Source organism: Ctenocephalides felis, unplaced genomic scaffold (assembly GCF_003426905.1).
Source record: "Ctenocephalides felis isolate EL2017-DRISC unplaced genomic scaffold, ASM342690v1 CF-g0.4_SCAFFOLD_01886, whole genome shotgun sequence".
Classification (NCBI taxonomy): Eukaryota; Metazoa; Arthropoda; class Insecta; order Siphonaptera; family Pulicidae; genus Ctenocephalides; species Ctenocephalides felis.
In genome coordinates this window covers 15,888,191-15,896,365 of record NW_020538040.1, presented here as the reverse complement: position 1 = coordinate 15,896,365, position 8,175 = coordinate 15,888,191, and positions in this window count along the sequence as shown.

Sequence of the window (8,175 nt, the reverse complement as noted above, 5' to 3'; positions counted from 1 at the left end):
TTTCTGAAAATGATTTCCTCGCCCATGTATTTTGCTAACAACATCTCATTTGTATGTGTTACTCGATAGATGGGGTTACAAACAGCGCATATGCTGTTCGCAGAGCAGCAAACTGCTGCTTTTCGACAAAACTTTTGTTTTAAATTAAAGTTACAACTAATTAAATTTATCATCATTATTGAACGAATACGAGAGAAAATTATATATATATATATATATATATATATATACAAAAAACAACGCTTGGTTAAAGCGCTTATGACTGCGTTCACAGTGGCTGGGAAAATTATGGAAAATTAATTTTAATTAAAAAGAAAACTATATGATTTAGTATATGGCTTAACGAACTTGCAGGAATTAATAAATTAATTTTATATGAACTTGTAATTGAAATTGAATAAATTTAGTAATGAACACAAACACCAATGTGCGAATTACCAAGGAAAGGTCATTTTGTAATTACAATTATTATAGAATAGTATTATTTTGCAGTAAAAATGTGTAGTAAAGACACTATCCATTTCAAAAAATACAAAATAAATTGCAAGCATAACAAAATAAATAAAATAATTAAATATAGATCGCAAACACAGCAGCTTTGTCATTACTTCAATTTTAATCGTCTTCGCGCTCCATAGGGGCGCCACTAACTATAGCACGTAAATTAACCAATAGGTTCAATTCTAGATAAGATTATTATAAAAATATAATATGAATGTTATAATAATATAGTCAGTTATTTTAAAAGTGTGATAAATTTGGGCACAGTAAACCCCCTGTTAAGTGCGAAAAACACTAAACAACAAGGATAATGTACATTTGTACTGTGTTAAGCCTCGTGGTTCTAAATTTTGTTCTTCTAGTAAAATATTAATTTTTTAGCAAAATTTTAAAATTGTTTTTGCGACAATAATAATTACTAAATGTTTAAATGAAAAACGATTGGTATAATCATACAAGAAGATTTTTTGGTATAATTTGATGTAAGATGTAATATAAATTTGATGCACTTTTCAAGGGTTTCTTATAGTGCAATGCAGAAAAGTCGTTTGTTATATATGACAAAGCTGTATTTAAAGTGTAAGTGCACACAAATATATATATATATATATATATATATATATATATATATATATATATATATAATGTTCGTTTATATTTATGCAAATAGTTTGATCGATCGTTCTGCAGTCAGGCGGTCTTAAAATAATTTAATGTAAGGCTTGCAAGTCGCGATAATTACTCTAGATTTATACAGAAATTAATAGTGTACGTTCTGCATTTTATTCTCTAAATGCAACCATTACATTCTCACTCCAAAAATCTTCTCTACCAACCACCGTTTAATAATACGCCTTCTATATTTGCCTACAAGCGTTTATAATTCACCTTTTACCTCGTTTCAAAATAATTTTCGTCTGTTAATAAATACATAAAATGTACTCATTGATGGATTGACAAATCGTTTTTTTATAAACACGAAGGGTGTCCCTGCTTTTTAATAGCTGGCAGCCAGCAGGCAGCAGGCGTATTAAATATTCCCGATGACTCGACAATTTCCATCGATGGCTCAATAAAGGGCCAATTGATGAACCTAGGATACGTACATGACTTTTAACATGAGTTTTTAAAATACTCAAATCGAATTCGGTAAATTAATTGTCGAAGTGGAAAATGTACATATTTATTCGAAACTGATCCCTCATTGAAGGCAATAAAAAAAAAAATTTTAGTAAAGCAATATTAATTTTCCTGATATATTATTAGCAAGAATAATTTGTAACGAATTTCAATATAAATTTTCAAAAATTATGAATATTGATTAAAATGAGTATGAGTAGAATACATAAAATTAATTTGTTATTAAAGTTTTTGAATAATTTTTTTTATATTTTTTTTCTTATTGAATTTCAACGATAAAATTTTTAATGTGTGTTTTATTTTTTCCCCTTGATACTAGTGAGTTTACCATATGATTCCTTTCTATTTCGATCTCTCGCCTCTTGGAAATCACTAAAATATTTTCCGAGTCCTTTTTCCCAGTTCGTAATGTGATTGTCGAAAAACGTTTGATTTTATTCCCGTGAAATAAAATCGCGAGGGTTTTTTTCAATATGTATTGCCCTTTGTATCGGTCACAACCTATGTATTTTTTAATAGAGCTCATCTATTGTTTTTCGAGTACTTTCATGTTTTATTTTCGTCCGCAGTTTTTTTCATCGGATTATTAAAATTTATACGTTCACGTGTTGAATCACTTTTGATCAAATTTGATTAATTGAACCTGCACTGTAAAATGTTTTAAATATAAATATATAAGTCTGTGGTAATAAATCATAGAAAACATGTTGATACAAAATTAATGAACAAAAGCGAAATCCCATAATAATAATGAATAATGTTCTCCATTCATAAATTCCATTCTACAATTAAATATAATCAAGCGACCAAATGTATTAATTACGATGTCGAATGAGATCAATTAAAAACTGTAATATCGATATTAATTTTAATTGCCGTTTCATATGTACGTGTCAAGTGATATATCGATGTGTTTGTGAAATTATCGATGTGGGCTCGATAAGGAAACAACTTATAAACGATATTATACAAGGATCATCCAGCAACTAAATATATAATAATTAAACAAAACAACTTACTTTTGTCTCTTAATAATGCAATAATGGAAACTTGTTCGAACAAACATACTTCAGCTTTCTCCCTTTTAGAGCTTATTTCTAAATCAGTATAGAACTGTTTTGACGACTGTCACTACCGTACCCTGGCACAACCGTACCCAGTCTCCTCTATTTAAGATTATATATATATATATATATATATATAAATGTGTCTATTATTATGTGTGTTTGTATATTTATATTTATCCCATTCACAGACGGTAGAAAAAAAGTCGGTTGTTTATTAAAACCGCCTCAGGTAGATTTAATCAAATGTCAATCAATCAATTTTGTTATTTGACAAAGCGAGACCTTAACTTTTGATTCGCTAATGCCATCGTTGCCGGCTACATTAAATCGTTTTTTTCTGATGTTTCTTAATATAACATTCATTGAATCGATTCTTCCATATTCGGTCAACATATGATTGAAAGTATAAACATACGGTATTATAATAATAAAATAAAAAATAGATAGAGATGATGAAGTAATGTGGAACCAAGGAAATTAATTTTTTAGTTAAGAAAATGCTGCGCACGCATATGGTGCGTGAGACCGATTTCAATAGCGTTCGCCTTCCTTGCACTTTATATTAATGTTTTTAGTGAATAATGATGGTCAAATTGCAATAGACCTATTTCTCCAATTTTGGTAATTTTTTTTAAATTTCTGTATAACTTTTGCTCCTAATTCCTATGATTTTTTATTACTTTTTTACTTACGAAAGTGTTTATTATTGATCGTTGCTCTCAAGCTGCCTAAACGAAAATTGATGAACCATTTTTTGTAAACCAAATCATGATTGCATAGTGAATAATTATAAGCAATTAATCTTAACCGATATCCATAAAAAGCGTTTAATTACACAGCAAACATTTGCACTTTCATTTTTGCATGATTTATATATTCAGTATTGACGTTTTGATTAGATTTTTATAACAGTAAAAGTGTGTTAGGAATTTTTTTTACATCTTAGATTTTACATCACGAAATCTAGGCAAATTTTAAAATTCTGATCGTAATTGATCAACAATCGTTGAATGCAAATTTATCAAAGTCTTTAGAAATCAAATGATTTTCAAGCTTATTTGTTTTAGATGTATCCGTGGTGAGAATCATAATATGTATGACGATGATGTATGTATAAAATTATGTCAAGATTGCAACATTTTTTGCAAGTTTTTGCTAGACATGCAGTTTTCTTAAAATAGATTAATAATGTAAATATTTTAATAAATATTTTGTTCGTTGTTACCAATTACACATGTAAAAATATGGATGCAATAAACAAGAATATTTTTTATTATGCGTATGTTACATGATTTTTTATTGTTATATTTTGACTATAAAATGCACATTAATGTATATCGGGAAAGCTGAAGATTTATATATAACCATTAACATGAAAATCTAAGTAAAAGTGATATGCTTGAATTAATATATAATTATTATTTTCATCCGGCTCTCACTTAACTGTTTACAATATTAAATGATTTCACTTTGAAGTGGGAAAATGCTTGTTGCGCTCCAATCGATTTTAACGGAAAATTTATTTGAACTAAGAATAATTTTGTACTATAAATATATCATTTGTACCGTCTTCATTAGCAGAAATAACTACTAATAATTGTGTTATTATATGAAATAATTATTATATTTGTTCGGCAATGCGTGTGGCAAAGCTTATGGTTTTGTGTAAAAATATCTAACATAAATTCCACATTGATATTATAACTTTGTTGCATTTTCCTGGAGGCAATGTGAACTAATTGAAAACAATCTCCGACTTCGTACTGGACAGAACGTGTCTCGGTAGTAATTAGACAATACCGGCTCTATAATTTATTATTATTAAAAGAAAATAATTAAAAATATAATTTTTTAAATATTTATCGTAATTAACAAATCATAAAATAAATATAACATAGTTGAATAAAAAATATGTAAGTTAATTTTTTTTTTTTTACTTCAAGTCCGACCAATCAGAACGTCATAATTTTAGGTTTAAAGTGAGGTTAATAAAAAAAATTTAATTAAAATTTTATAATAATCTAATTATTATTTTCATCTTGATCTTTAACTTTTTACAATTTATTCTATTCCAAAATTCAATTCGTCCCAATAACCAAAAAGTAGGCCATTTATGTATGTTATATCGGTTCAGTCATTTATTTAGCGAGGCTGTGCAAATGCAAAACAATAACATTGACATAGTTTCAGTTTATTTTATATATATGTTTAGTTTAACAGAAAAAACCTACAAATTGATGAATTTGCAAAAAAATAAATAAATAATTCGAACGGCATGCTTGAAATTTCAGCGGACACGTGCTTAGCACATGATGCTATTGAATGATGAAAACGATATATAATTATTGTTTATAGATTTTTTTTTGGATAAAATCAATAAAAACTGTTTTCTGGGAATTATTGAGTTTGTGGGAAGTACGTCGATAGATGGTTAAATAATTGCAACATGTGGAAAAATATTTGAATGATTCATTTATTTGAAATTTGAGCCTAACACGGAATGAAATATACAAATGTATATATATATATATATATATATATATATATATATATATATATATATATATATAAACATATATATAAATATAAATGTAAAGCAAATGTTTTATTTTATAGCTTCACGCATTCGACTTTTTTAATATAAGATTGATACTAAATTTCAATCAATAAATAATTTAAATATTAAAAGTGTTTCAAAATGTTCTATTACTTCCTCATACAAATCAATAAGGAAGTAATCCAGTTTAGCAACGACTGTTGACTAATCACATTAATCATTTCCCAAGAAAATATTCATCTATATTGAAGTATACTTTGTTAACTGAATTTGTTATTTCCAAAAATCAATTATTTTTCTAATTCATCAATCTTAATAATTAACAAGTATGAAAAAGCTTTAGACAATATTTAAAAAGAACATCATCCTTTTTGGCAATCATTTTGAGTACACTGGTCAAACATTTTTTGTTCCTGAAACCTTCCCATATAGTCTCCATCAAATTAATTAAGAACCCTTTTCTCTCCCTGGTACGTCTGGACCAATATACACAAAATATTTTAAAGTGTGTTAATTTTCTATGGATGTATCAGTGTAAATTCATCATATTGTTTTGTCTTGTTCTCCCATCATTGTCCAATATTAGACAGAATATCCGAATATCCTTTTTGGGTACGTATGCGATTTATATTATATGCGAAATATTCGCCAGGTAGAGATGAGAGAGAAGTCGACCGTACGCCACATCAGTCAAAAAGTTAGATCAAATGATCTGAAGGGCATCGGGAGGTTCGCATTTATTATTTAGGATAACAAGATTTTTTTCATATACACTAAATATAACCCTAAACATTCAGGAACAAAGTAGCACAATTCATTATTTCCTAAAAACATATTTGGACATGATAAAAATTAAAAATTGTTAACAAAATACACTCTTAGCAGTTCACTTGTACTAACAAGAGACACCCTTTCGTTGCTCGTCTGGGATTTTGATGAATCAAAAAAAAATATTCAAGGATCAAAATCAAAAGAATTTGGCATGATGATTTATTTGATGCCCAAAATGATGGCCGTGAAATATTAGAGGCCTAGGGAAAGCGGTTCATCCTAAACATTTATATATATATGTATAAATTCTGGACATATCAATAAGAAACAAGTCGTTTGAATTCGTCGTCAATGAATTTACAAAAAAGTAGAATATTAATAAAAGTGTGTATGTACCTTGTACATATAGATGTGTGTATGAATGTATTACCCCCAAATATTAGTCATATATATTTTGATCCGTGATCATTCAACTTTCGGTGGTCAGTTCTCCACAGGGGGAGAATCGTAAAACTTTTGCATTTCGCCACAAAATATCAGTAGATACTATACGTGGGGTAGTTAAAATAAGGGTAGTTCCTGTATCCGTCTGTTCGTCTGTCTGTCTGTCTGGTCAGTGACTCAAGCGTATGATCAGGACAAGACCCTTCATTAATACATACATTTCTCCCGCATTCATATCTCACTCAATACGAAATTTATTCTGGGTAGGAAATGGAAAGTTATATTTAGATGTGATTGATTTTAATAATAGACTCAGATGAAGTTTATGGATATCAGGATTGAGGGAATAATAATAATAATCTTATACATACACAATTAAAAGTTCTCATTTATTCATGAGCATTTTTGTTCCCCATCTCTTCATATTTTTCACCAGACATCAGTATCTCCTCTTTTCCCTTATCAGTCAAACCGTTTCGTTGTACCTTCCGACCTCATACTACGACCTCTTTACGGTGAACAGTTAACGTAACATATTAATCTGGAAAACCCTTTCCATGAAAATTTTCCTTTTACGAACGCTTTTTTTGGCAACTCTTCCTACAGACTGATACTAATTTTACCCTTTTTTCTCGGCACTGGGTTTTGTCTGTCCCTTCAGTTGTTTTTTTAGCTTTTTAGGCATTCATATTTTCATGTTTTATATCTTTCGGGGAAGGAAGGGAATGCATATCCATGCGATTTATTATTTAACAAAGAACTGATTTGAAAGATACCTATTGTTTCGTACATTCTCTGAAATTATAATAAGGGAATGATGGATGGGAGGGTCGAGTCCAAAACGCGTCTAAATTGGGGAAAAATTAGAATTTATCAAAACTGCTTATAAGATTTTAATCACACATGTTGTTTTACACTTTTATAAACTTTTTTATCCAAAAAATTCAAGTGTGTGATTATTTTTATTTTCATTTATCCCTTAATTCGATACAGATATTCCACAAAGCGTTTTGTTCCATCCGAATATTTATATATCTGTACGTGAGTCAGGTATTGAATGATATTAAAAGAGGGATACAGACACGACCCTTGAAAAATAGCCCTTAGTTATCAAAAAACAAAAAATATAGAATAACGCACAGAAAACAAATAAAGCGCAGAGAAAAAAGTTATATCTGCATACCGTTTCATTTTGCTTTTGGGGTAATTTTAAGCGAAAGGGTTGTAAAACGCGAGACGGTAAATTATTTGGGCGGAAAATTTCATCTTGATAATTCTTTTGAATAAAAAATATAAAACCACAGCACTTCTGCAATAACATTGTAAATAATATTTCAAATACTTCTTATAGCATCATTTATCATCTTGTCGTGTTAGAAAAACAACGCTTTGGAGAATCAATCTCCAATAACTCGTTCGAACACTTATTAAGTTTTTTTTATTTCTTTTATTATTAACATTAACACTTGAGATAAAACCATCGAACTAACTGTTCGATTAAAGTCAAACACCAATTAATCGTGATGCAATAAAACAAACGCTAAATGGATTAAAAGTTTCTTCCATTATCTTTAATTTAATGTTCAAGTACGGCCATCGTAGGAAAAGAGCTGGGTAATAGAAATATGATAAAATATACTAATTTATGTTAAACAAAAACTAACGTATGACAAATATAAATATATCATCGAAATT